Source organism: Meriones unguiculatus, chromosome 6 (genome assembly GCF_030254825.1).
Source record: "Meriones unguiculatus strain TT.TT164.6M chromosome 6, Bangor_MerUng_6.1, whole genome shotgun sequence".
Taxonomy (NCBI): Eukaryota; Metazoa; Chordata; class Mammalia; order Rodentia; family Muridae; genus Meriones; species Meriones unguiculatus.
In genome coordinates this window covers 136124386-136136952 of record NC_083354.1, presented here as the reverse complement: position 1 = coordinate 136136952, position 12567 = coordinate 136124386, and the positions used below count along the sequence as shown (strand labels likewise).

General features: G+C 38.7%; 1 protein-coding gene across 2 annotated transcripts in view; it reads right to left on the bottom strand.

Annotated features, from left to right (window-relative positions):
• The window catches only part of Mms22l (MMS22 like, DNA repair protein), a 121010-nt gene that overhangs the window by 32122 nt on the left and 76321 nt on the right, over positions 1-12567 (bottom strand). The window lies entirely within an intron of this gene.

The window sequence follows — 12567 nt, the reverse complement described above, 5'->3', positions numbered from 1 at the left end:
GTTCCTGAATAAACTGCATTGAAAAAAAAAAAAAAAAAAAAAGCAATCCACCCAGAAGCTAACAAAATGTCATGTTAAACGTAGAGTGAGGCCATTTTCTCTGTTCACATTACTGCCAGACCAACCTAGAGAGCAGGCGTAACTGCAGGTATTATCATCCTTCCGTTTGTCCTCTTCAGTTACACAGAAAGTGATGAGATGCAGAAACAAAAACAAAAACACCACAAAGAAAGCCCAAGGCTTCCTTTGACAGAAAGTGCTTTCAACTAAGGAAAGTAGTCAGTACATTAAAATATAATTAACTCAAGTGTAGTATTCCTGGTGCTGTAAGCAGCTGGTTCAGGATATGCACCTAAAGGACTTCTACAAAGTGGTTTACAAGACCCTATCTTATCACACAGCTATACACCAGGGAGTAAAACAATCTAAGTATAAATTACACATTAGAAGCTTCTATCCGTTTACGTTGGAATTATGCACAATCATGGGACACTACTTACTCTTAATACAATTATTAAAAAATATATATAAATGTCTTGGGAAAGTATATAGCAAGCCATTCTCATATAACAAACAAACAAAACAACAAAGTATTTTCTATGTTCTCTGCGTAAAAATCTTGCCTGAGATGTTCTCAATTTACATTAGAGGCTAGAGATCAGCTTAGGTCCTTCCTGTAGCTTAGAATAAAATGAATGATAAACTACTATAATTACTTACTCAACTGCCCCGCCTTTTACATACAGAAGTCCAACCAAAACAATGACTATTTCTCCTGGTTTTTAGTAGCTTTTTTACAGATATACTGATTTTAAATAAAAACAATTTATCATTCCCTATTCTTTATTCACAAAAGCTATTTTATTTTTTATTCACAAAACCTATTCTTTAGGAAGGATTAACATTTCAGATCAGTTTGTAATGTGCAAGAAACTCTTTCACTTAAGATGTTAAGCTTCTCATCTGCCTGGCTTGCAGGGGTACATCTGTAATCTCTTGCAATCAGAAGGGTGAAGCAAAGGGACCATGAGTTTGAAGTTGTTCTGGTTGGCTACAAAGGAAGATCCCACCTCAACTCATGGGGAGTGGGTAAGGGATCAGTCCTCCAATCCTCACAAAACAAAACAAAACAAAACAAAACAAAATAAAATAAAATAAAATAAAATAAAATAGAACTCAAAGTGGATTAAAGAATTCTACATGAGACCTGAAACAAACTACTAGAAGAAACACTCCAGGACACTGAGCAGTCAAGGAGCCTTTGGATAAGATTCCCCCCAAACCTAGGAAGAAAATGCAAAAACAGACAACTGGAATGTTAAACTAAAACGCTTCTTACCACAAAGAAAACAATCAACCTAAAGCAATCAGAATTACAGAAAATATTTACAAAATATACATCTGACAGGGGGTTAATACACAGAACAAAGTCCAAAAATCTGATCTAGCAATGTCCAACAATGATTGACATAGGGTCACTTGATTTTTATTTGATTTCCATTTTCTTCTGCAAATCTCTCAACATTTTATAAGTATTTATCTGTTATGTACTATCTATCTGCATTATGTTTATATTATCTGCTATATTTACAAGAGCAATAATTACATACTTTAAATTTTTAAACAACAGCAAAAAAGAATGGCTATTATCAGGGAGGAATTGCAGGGGAGAAAATGCAGGATGGATTTGATCAAAACATTCATGTATGAAATTCTCAAACAAAAAGTTTTCAAATTTTTTATTTGCAAAGGCCTGTCTTTCTCTATGATTAACTTCTAAAATAGGAAAGATTATTAATGTCAGTCTGTACAGCAAGATTGTTTTTATTCTTTTTCTTTTTACTGGACCCTTATTTCAATGATAGAGAGATGTAAGCTACTGATTTTACTAAAAGTACACTCTAAACCCTAAGTTTAGTAAATAGTGGTGAAGTATTAAAAAAAAAAACAAAACAAAAAAACAGAAGGTAATGAGTGCTGGTGAGGATATAGAGACACGGGAACCTTTTACACTGTTGAGAGGAGTGTATTATAAATTAGTTCAGCCATTGTGGAGGTCCTCAAAGAATTAGAATGGAACTGCCTTATGATCAGCAGTCTCATGCCTGGGCATGAATCCAAAGGAAATGAAGTCAGGATGTCAAGGCGACATCTGCACTCCCATGTTTACTGGAGCATTACTTACTATACTCAAGAAATGGAAACAACCCCATGTGTCCATCAAGTGATGAATGGACAGAGAAAATGTGATATACATACATGAGAGAGTATTAAGTGAAATTCTGGGTCTTCAAAATTGCTTGGTTGGTAAACTACTTGCCAAGTGTCCTAGTTAAAGAGTTTCACTTGCTATGATAAAACACCAGACCAAAAGCAAGTTGAGAGGGAAAGTGTTTATTTGGTTTACAGTTCCATATGGTAGCATATCACAAAGGAAGTGAGACAGGAACTCAAACAAAGCAGGAATCTGGATGCAAAGGATGTGGAGAGGTACTGATTACTGGCTTGCTCTTCACTGCTTCTTCAGCCTGCTTTCAGTCAGCACCCAACCTAGAGTTTCTATAGTAAACTAGGGATGGAACCACCCAAAATGGGCAGGGACCTACCCCATCAATCACTAATTAAGAAAATGCCCTACAACTATATCTTATGGAGAAAATTTCCTCAATTGACGTTCTATCCTTTCTGATAACTCAAGCTTGAGTCAAGCTGACATATAACTTAGCACACCAATGAAGTCCAAGGTCCCTAGTTTGGAGCCCTACCATCTATGCAGAAGACCTGGGTGAAGGGCCGTGCATCTACAATGTCAGCACTGGGGAAGGTAAGACAGGAGGATCCCTGGGACTTACTGGTCAATTACAATGGTTAAGTCGGCCGCCTCCAGGTTCAGCAAGAGACCATGTCTTAATAATTAAAATGGAGAGCAACTAAAGACATCTATCAATGACCTCGGGTCTTTACATATATGGATATTGATGTGCGTACACCCACCTGCCTACTTCTTCCCCCCACTCTCCAAAATAATGAAAAATTCTGACAAATGGAGAAAACGTTAATTGAAATAAGGCAGGTACAGAAAAATAAGTCTCAGTTCTGCTGTGCTGTGCAATGGAAAATAAACGTAGATAGTAACTACGCATTGTCCTTTACAGAAGGTAACGGCTGGTGATACGGCTCAGTGGTAAGTCAGTCTTGCCTAGCGTGCACAGGCATGGCGTTAACCCCTGCTGGTAGACACACACACATAGAAATACTTTTAAATTAGGTATCTTCTATAAGTTTGAAGTATTCTGAACATTTTATCATAAAGAATGAATGAAGAACTAGATATGCTTGAGCTGACTCGACCACTCCACATCATATATATGCATCGCAACATGTTACTCCACAAGATGTACAAATGTTATGTTTTGACATGTTAACTAAATAAAGAAAACCCAAGACTCATGTGATGGCTCATTACAGAAGATGAAGCTGATAGCAGAAAAGTTAGTCCATCCAAAGTTCACACAGCTAAGGACTGACCGATATCTGAAATCCAAACCTGACCCCGAAGAAATGATGCTTCCTTTACACACTAACTCACAGCATATACACAGATTTTTAAATGATTAAACACTAATTATCATTGTTTTCTCATCTTATGTGGACTAAGGAAATTTCAGGAAAGAAGGAAAGACCCACGAGACACAAAGGTGGTCCTGGGCTTTGAAAAGCCAAGGGCAATAGTAGAATTCCATATTAGCTAAGACTAGAAAAAGAATACATGTACTCAAGGCAAAATTGAAAAGGACAACAAATATGACCCACCTTTTACCTCTTCAGCAAAAAATGATGACACAGCAGGAGTATCTACTGGTTACCTCAGGGATATGATTCAGAGATATGAATGCATAATGGTAAAACACAAACCATTATGTAAATATCTGATGCTGCCAGAGTATATTCCTTTCAAGGCAGAGCGAGCAGAGGAAAGACAGGGTCTAATTAAAGCCAAGACGCTGACCCCAAAAAAGAGCGTGTTTGAGAAAAGTGTACCATTGAGTATTGCAGATTGAAAAAGCTACATACTCAGAACATGCAAATGTTCCCACTCAGGGCTTCAACGTCCAAACTTCCTAACTCTTCTGCATTTAGAGTAAATTAAGACTTGATCACAATTTCTAAATCCTATTAGAAATCACAGTGAAAAAGAAGAAATGGCAAGCATCAGCCATTATGGGGGCTCAATCAAATGTCTGCATACAACCACCAGTTAAAAATACCTGTGCAGTCTCAGGTACTTTTCAAAATCAAAATTTCTGGAATGGAAAACTAAATATAAACGACTAGTGAAAATGGTGCATTACAAAGTAAAGAGAGTGGAAAAGGAAGCACCTTCACTAGGGGCACAGCTGTGAAAGAAAACACACGAAACACTATTATAACTCCAGATGCCACAGATATTTTCAATCTTCTACAATCATCAGTGGAAAAACAAGGAATTTGCTACATAAAACGTAAAACCAAAACAAAAAGGATATAAATTTCCCAAACACTTGGAAATTGTTTTGAGTAAAGACAGCTTTCATGTAGGTTAAAATAATTCTGATACACACAGGTGGAAGGATTCATAATAACCAGACCATCTTACATTATAAACGATGAAATACAGCATCACAGAATATAAATTTGCCAAATGTCAAGTTACTCAAATTGCAGCTTTCAGAGTAGAAATAATAGCAATACCTAGTATTTATTAGTATTTACCATGAGCCTTGTATTATGTCAACTATTTTATAAACATTATTTTTCATCCTGTGAGGCAAAAATAATTATTATTCAAATCTTATAAATGAAGAATTGAGACAAAAAGAGAAGTGCTATGTGGCTGGTTATGGCAGAGCTAGTAGAGCTGGGTGACCTTGGGAGAACAATTCCTGTTCTCCAAGTCAAGAACAGTGGTGACAGTTGTTATAGCCACCTAACAGGATTTTTGTGAAAAGCCCTAAGTGTCTTCAGAAGTATTCGTACTCTTTAAATCCACTACACGCACATGCTTACGGCTTAAAATTTGGTTCTGCTGTCTCAACTCCTATTTCTCATGCTAAAGGGGTTTACAGATCTTTCTTCAGTTCCCCTTTCCCCACTTTCCATGATCTGTTTTCCTGATTCCATCTGTCTTGATTCCATATGTTCAGTGATTTAGCTCCCCACCCCACCCCAAACACACTGTAGCAGCAACAGACTCTGAGGCCCTTCTCCGCATTGCTGCTTTTCCCTGGCAATTTAGCAGGTCTCTGCCACTGCAGGTAATGTCTGCATGTCATGACCTGGTCACCCATTTCTGGTATGCATTACATTTCAAAATAAAAATCTCTTGATGGAGCTTGACCCACACAGGACAAACATGACACGGGATATGGGACTAGCTGGAGTTGACAGAGAACAGCAATAACTCAATGATTCTTGTGCCTCTATTCTAAACGTGGTAACTTTAAAACTCTGCATTAGCTTAAAAATACAAAAAATAGTTTCAAATCACTGTGTGGAATTACTCCGAGTGCCAACTGATGAGGTGCTCTACAGGCAAAAGCCTTGCTTGTCTCTATCTGTGAAATGGAGCTATTAACTGCTTCACTACACAGAAACAACATAAAACCCGAGTCATCAAGTTCTAAAGCTGGAAGTTACTTTAAAAACTATCTAACACAGCAGTTCTCAATCTGTGGGGCGCTACCACTCAGGGGGTGGAATGACCCTTTCACAGGGGTCACGAAAAACACAGATATTTACACTGCAATTCATTACAGTAGCAGAATTACAGTCATGAAGTAGCAATAAAAACACTTTTATGGTTAGGGTTACCACATCATGAGGAACTGTATTAGAGCGTTAGGAAGGTTGAGAACCACTATCTCATACAATCCTGTCTTTCAGGGAACTGTAAGAAGAAACAGAGTAGTGAGAAAAACACAACCTCAAACGTCTCTAGCTAAAAAGAGATTGACAGCATCTCCAGATGAGTTAACACAGATTCAGTATTGTTCAGAATACCTCTGCGGGCCCAAGTTATGAGGAACAAGCGATAAGCAAAAGAGACTAGGCTTACAAGCACAGTCCTGGCACACGTGACAGCGCTCCATGGTGACAGTGCGCACAGGGTTTACACACGTGTGCGGAGCTGTGAGCTGCGTGGCTGGTAGAGCTCTCACAGCTGAGCACCACCAAAGCATGCAGTCACATACAACAGAGGATGTGGGGAGACAAAGGGAGCTCTGCCATATGCAAGGAGAAGGGAAGAAATGAACACTCGTCTAGGAAAGAGAATAGCTTATGGCCTGGAAAACTCAGGAACTCAGCTTTTCATTCATTACACAGGATATAAAGTCCCATCATCATCTACAGAGCTGGTAACCTGTCAAGAAAAGTTTGAAGACTGTAAGGAGAGACTGTATGCAGTTCAGGTATAATTCTATTGCTTCAAATCCTACTAAGTGTGATTTAGAAACAGGAGAACATCATTGAAAAGAATGCGTTTGAAGCAGACATGCCAGAGTATGGCTATTTCCTCATTTCTTCTAACAATTAAGTAGTTCATGCTCAAAAATTAAACTAACCAAACTCTTGCTTTTTTGTTGTTTCTTGGACACAAAGTAGGCATAGACTTTGAGTCTGATTAATTTTATTTACAAGTTTGTTACAATGAAGTTTAAATTAAAAGCAAAATGTTGCTTTTAGACAGCAAATTCCAGCTCACTTATAATCTCCCTACAAGCCCTGGGCTAACCACTTGTGCTGTGGTTACTGCTACTGTCCTCATTTTAAAGACAAGAACTCTTAAGTACAGTGGAGCACAAAGCAGACCATTTTGCCCATGTGCAACACACCAGGACTGGGACCTATGCAGTCAGAATGGATTCCATATCCCAACTAAGAATCACTGTACTATGGTTGTCTCATATGGCATCTTATGACTGAAATAAATAATACAAGCTTCAAGTTTTACACTGTTGTATGCACTTATTTATATACAAAACTATTAAAAGTAGCTACAAAGTGGCATATGAGCCAATCCCGGCTAGACACCAGTTGCAACATTATAACATACTAAAATTTTAAATCCCTGGGGAGTGTAATCTACTTTATAAGATGGCTAAGGTCAATGACATGTGATAATTTAAACTTTTGCTAAGGCCAAATGAGTTAATTTGCAAGGATGGAAACAACAATAACAAAGAAAATTAGGAATCCAATGATGAATCAAACAGGGCCAAGTTTCTGTAACTGAACTCACAGGTTCAGTGAATATAGTCTGTAGTTTGGCCCTGCTGCTTTGGCAAGAGGTGGTATATCATGTCGTGACAGGAATATAGGGTAGAGGAGGTCTGTCCTCATGGTAGTCAGAAGCAGAGAAACAGGTTACAAAGAAGAAAGAAATGAAAGAAAGGAAAGGAAGATAGAAAGAAAACAGAGAGAAAAAGAAAGAAAGAAAAAAGGAAGGAAGGAAGGAAGGAAGGAAGGAAGGAAGGAAGGAAGGAAGGAAGGAAGGAAGGAAGGAAGGGCATGACCTGATAACCCAATTCCCTTCTAAAGATTCCTCTCTTCATAGGGGTTCCAATACCCTCAACAGTACTGAAGGATGGGGACAAAAGCTCCAACAAATGGCTTTTGGGGGACACTTCAGATCCAAACTTCAGCATAACACTATGATAATACGCCCTAAGATTTCATACAGCAATACTGGCTAAGTACTTAAACTGGTTGTTTAACCCCTACAAAGCAACAACTACTTCTGGTATGAAAACATGCAATAAAAATTAGCATTCTTGGAGATCATTCTTTTATCAGTTTCATAGTTACAGATGATCATGGCTCTTGTTTTTCAGTTGTATTTTATGGCTGTACTCAGAACAAGGAAGGACCTTTCTGCTTCAATAGCTCCTAACCTAATGTCAAAATCAGCTGTTGAGTTTTCCACAAACTACTGGTGATTTTATCTCACTGAAGATCCCCTTTCCCCTTCATTACGAGACCTGTAACCTTTAGATATGTAGTATGTCCCCAAAGGTCTATGTGGTAAAAGGACTGGCTCCCCAATGAGGTAGGAGGTGTTGAAGCTAGCTTTAAGGAAGGGGGCTGGCTGAGTGAAAGGTCATTATGTCAATGAGAGCATACCCTTAAAGGGAATCAACAAGACCCCGTCCCTCCTTTTGTGTTTCTTAGCCACGAGGTGAGCAGATTGGTTCCACTACATGCTTTGGCCACAATGTATGTGATGTGCTGTCTTGCCACAGGCCCAAAGCAATGAGGACTTAGGATTAGAACCTCAAAAGTGTGAGGCAGAATAAGCATTTTTTTCTTTACACATTGGCTGTCTCTGGTGTTTGTTACATTAAGGTTCACACAGGGCCTAAGTTTACCACTTGTTTTTAATTTCTGCCTCAGTAGGTGTGAGCAGGGTCCTCAAAGGTTGCATTTCCATCAAGCAGATATTATTAGGCCACAGACAGCTCCTATCTTTTATCCATCTTTAAACTGGGAATAAACTAATAAAGCTCAAACACCTAGGGTCAGGCATGCATGCATGTGTTTGTGAGCACACATATGCCCGAGTAATCCTTGATTTTCTGAAATACAGTAACTATTCCACTTACTGAAAATGTGCTGTTTATTTCCACCTCAGAAGAGGAAATGGCCATGCAGCTAGGAGCCGCATGTAAACAAAACCATAATTCTGAATGGGAGGATTTCATTCCTGTACTGTATATGTGGATATAAAAACAAATTATAATGTTTAAAGAGTTGTTCCTCCAAATCACAAAACACACATTATAAGTGTGTTTTACCAATTTACAGAGAGAGAGGGCATGAAAAGCCTACTTAAAATGAAGAGAGGAGGGGGCATATCAAACTAATCAACTCTAATTCAAAACATATTGCACGTGTTCTTAGGTGCAGAATACAAAGTTAACAAAGCCTCTGGTGTGCTGTTGTTTCTAATCTGTTGAGACAGAGGAGTGACAAACTAACAGTCTATTATGGTGAAAAGAAACACACCTGGAAAGTTGACATTTAAACAAAACACCCAAATGAGTAAGTTGTGTGGGGGGTTGTGGATACATGGGGAAGAATACAGCAGAGAGAAAGAGGTAAGCACTGAGGTGTTGAGCTGCGCTGCTATCGGGTCAGACACAGGAGGCCAAAGTGCCTAAAGCTCAACTGGTGACAGGATAGCAGACACTGGGTTTGAGACCATGTGAGCTCTTTAAAACAATGTTAAGAATCCTGTATAAAACTAAGGTGCATAAAAGCCACAAATGGGGTTCCATTTTGTTCAATCATATGTTTTCTTTATTTTATAAAGAAGTTACCCAGTGCCAATCACTGTCTAAAATCAGAAGTACAAAAAAAAATCTGCTGTTGAAAGTCAAGCCAGGCCTTCATTCATCATGGAAAGATTGGAGAAAGATCACAGAAAGACTGGAGAATAATAGAAGAAAAACAACGTTTGAGAATGACTCGCCCATAAAAGCAAAACTCACTACTTTTAGGAGGAATTGGTAAAGCTGCTGCAAGGATGCAGGCAGGTCTAACGTGTAATCAGTTACTTTATGAAGAAGAAGAAGGCCAACGGTGTTTACCTAGCAGTATACAGAACAGAAGAGGAGCTTATGTTACTATGTTACTGCCAAGTTTTGGTGAAAACGAACCATTAGTTTGGAAGGATAGTTAATTAGTAGAAAGGGAGGTATAATTTGGTTTTAAAACAACGGTTAAGTAAAAACACCTAAAATTTGCTCTAGAGTGGAAGAGTGAATATAGACATCAGAAGCATGCTGTCCAGCAGCTGAGCTGACAACACACATATCAGTGTCGAGTTACATGAAGCACTTTATGAGGTGCTAGACATAATGCAGGCATTCAAAGAATGTACAGTTAACAGCTATGACAAAGGTACATGCAGAGGACTGTGATCTTCAAAAGAAAAGAATAGGGGTGCAGTGAGGCTTTGTGGAGAGGACATACCAGCACCATCAAGGAAGTTACAGTAACTGAAGAAAATACTACAAACAAGTTCAAGAAATTGAAAAATATGAATAAAGAATAAAAATATGAATAGTGACATGAAACTGTATATTGTTTAGGAAAGTGGTCCAACCTTCCTGATGCTGTGATCCTTTAATACAGTGTCTCATGTTGTGGTAAACCCCGACCATAAATTATTCAGTTGCTACTTTGTTACTATAATTTTGCTTGTGATGAACTGTAATGTAAATATCTGATTTGCAGGACATCTAATATGAGATGTCCAAAGGCATCATAACCCAAATGTGGAGAACCACTGGGTTTAGGGAATTATAAACAATTTGGTACTCTCAAAGGACAAGTGGCAATGATGAATAACAGAAAATTTAACTGGAATAGTAATAACACATCAGGCTTGGGTTTGTCTGCTACCAGAATATTGTGTGGTTAAAATTATGAAGACAAAGGGCAATCAAAAGATCACTTCCATAAGTAATCCTACAGTGGAATGCATGCATCTTTATTAAAACAGATACAGTTGTCACAATACTCTTTGGGATTTCAATAGTTTGTGTTCTCAAAAGCTGAAGTAAACCAAGTCATTATGGTCAAGAAAATCAACCCAGAAATAAATCACCTTAAACAACCAACATTACACTGCACATAAGGAACTGTACAGACATTCTGAAAAAATGCAAAGGCTAATTTTGCAATGCTACCTACCTTGGAAAGATTTTGATCAAATAATCAATAATCAAGTTTGATGAGTATGTGCATTATTGAGTATGTGCATATGTGACTTTACACACAGACATCCAAATATTCCAAGTATCCACCACAATACTCTACTGTGCAAGAATAAAGAGGAAGCGTGTGATGGCAATGTGAGCAGGTGGCCCGTTAGCACCAGCACCAGCACTATTTTCAGGACAGAAGGTAAGCAGAAGAAAACGAGTGCTCCATACTATATGGTCCCGAGTAGAATGAATGCATTTCTCTGTGCTTATCTATTTCTGTTATTCTATCTTTGTGGTAACAGTTTCACTTAGGTTTGTGTGTAAACTCTGGATATAACAAAGAGCCAAGGAAAAAGTATTATGCTACATATTAAGGCTTCTGTTTTTCAAGCAATTGTTATTAATTAAGGCAACAAGTGATGGTTAGATGAAGTTCTATGAAATTACAAATGTTAAGAAACTGTTAGGAACCTACCAGAGTGGGCCTCTGAAAGACTCTACCCAGCAGGGTATTAAAGCAGAGGCTGAGACTCATAGCCAAACTTTGGGCAGAGTGCAAGAAATCTTATGAAAGAAGGGGGAAATAGAAAGACCTGTGGGGATAGGAGCTCCACAAGGAGACCAACAGAACCAAGGAATCTGGGCCCAGGGTTCTTCGCAAAGACCGATACTCCACCAAGGACCATGCATGGAGATAATCTAGAACCCCTGCTCAGATGTAGCCCATGGCAGCTCAGTCTCTAAGTGGGTTCCCAAGTAAGGGAAGCAGGGACTGTCTCTGACGTGAACTCAGTGGCTAGTTCTTTGATCACTGGCCCCTGAGTGGGGAGCAGCCTGTCCAGGCCACAGAGAAAGAGGATGCAGCCACTCCTGATGAGACCTGATAGGCTAGAGTCAGATGGAAGGGGTGGAGGTCCTCCCCTATCAGTGGACTTGGAGAGGGGTATGGGAGAAGATGGTGGGAGGGTGGGATTAGGAGGAGATGAGAGAGGGGGCCACAGTTGGGATATAAAGTGAATAAATTGTAATAATCCAAAAAATTTTAAAACAGAAATTGTTAGGGATTATGATATTATGACTTAGGGATTGATAAAAGGAATCCCTCCCCCACCCCCAAACAATCATCACTAAAATACAACAACCCATTTCTAACTACTTTAAATTGTTCTTATTCCATTAGGAATCTAATTTCTATAAGCTCATTCAAAAAACATAATAGCAAGTAATGTAATAGATGAAAATGACAGAGGGGTAAGAAAGCAAGCTTCTATATAAAACATCAGTTTTCAGGTTCATCTGCTACTAGAATATGATATTATTAAGATTAGAGAAGAATGAGAGTCTTTGTTCTTGTGGCTAGAGGCATTCATAAGAGTGCTTTTGTGAAAGAAATATTAACTACTTATTAACTACTGCTATTGTGTAGGTGTAGGCTTTGGGCAAACATGCTATAAGGCATGTGTGGAGGTCAGAGGACAACTTTGTGGAGTTGGTTCTCTACCTTCAGCTTTAAGTGGGTTCTAGGATAAAAATGATTGCCAGGCTTATGTGCTGGGCTATCTCACCCATACTCTGTGAAGGATTTGATAACAAAATGCATACATCTTTAATAATACATCTAAAACTTAAAGGTGGGGGGAGGGCTTCAGAAGAAGTTAAATGACCTGGAGGATTCTGTGCCAGAGAATAAATGATGCTAAGGAAATGGAAGATGCTAAGCTGGCTGTGGTAGTTCCAGTACGGAAAACAGCTATAGAAAATGAAGCACTGGGTTCCTTTCGATCACGTGATCACTGCGATCTGGATGAAGTCATCTCAG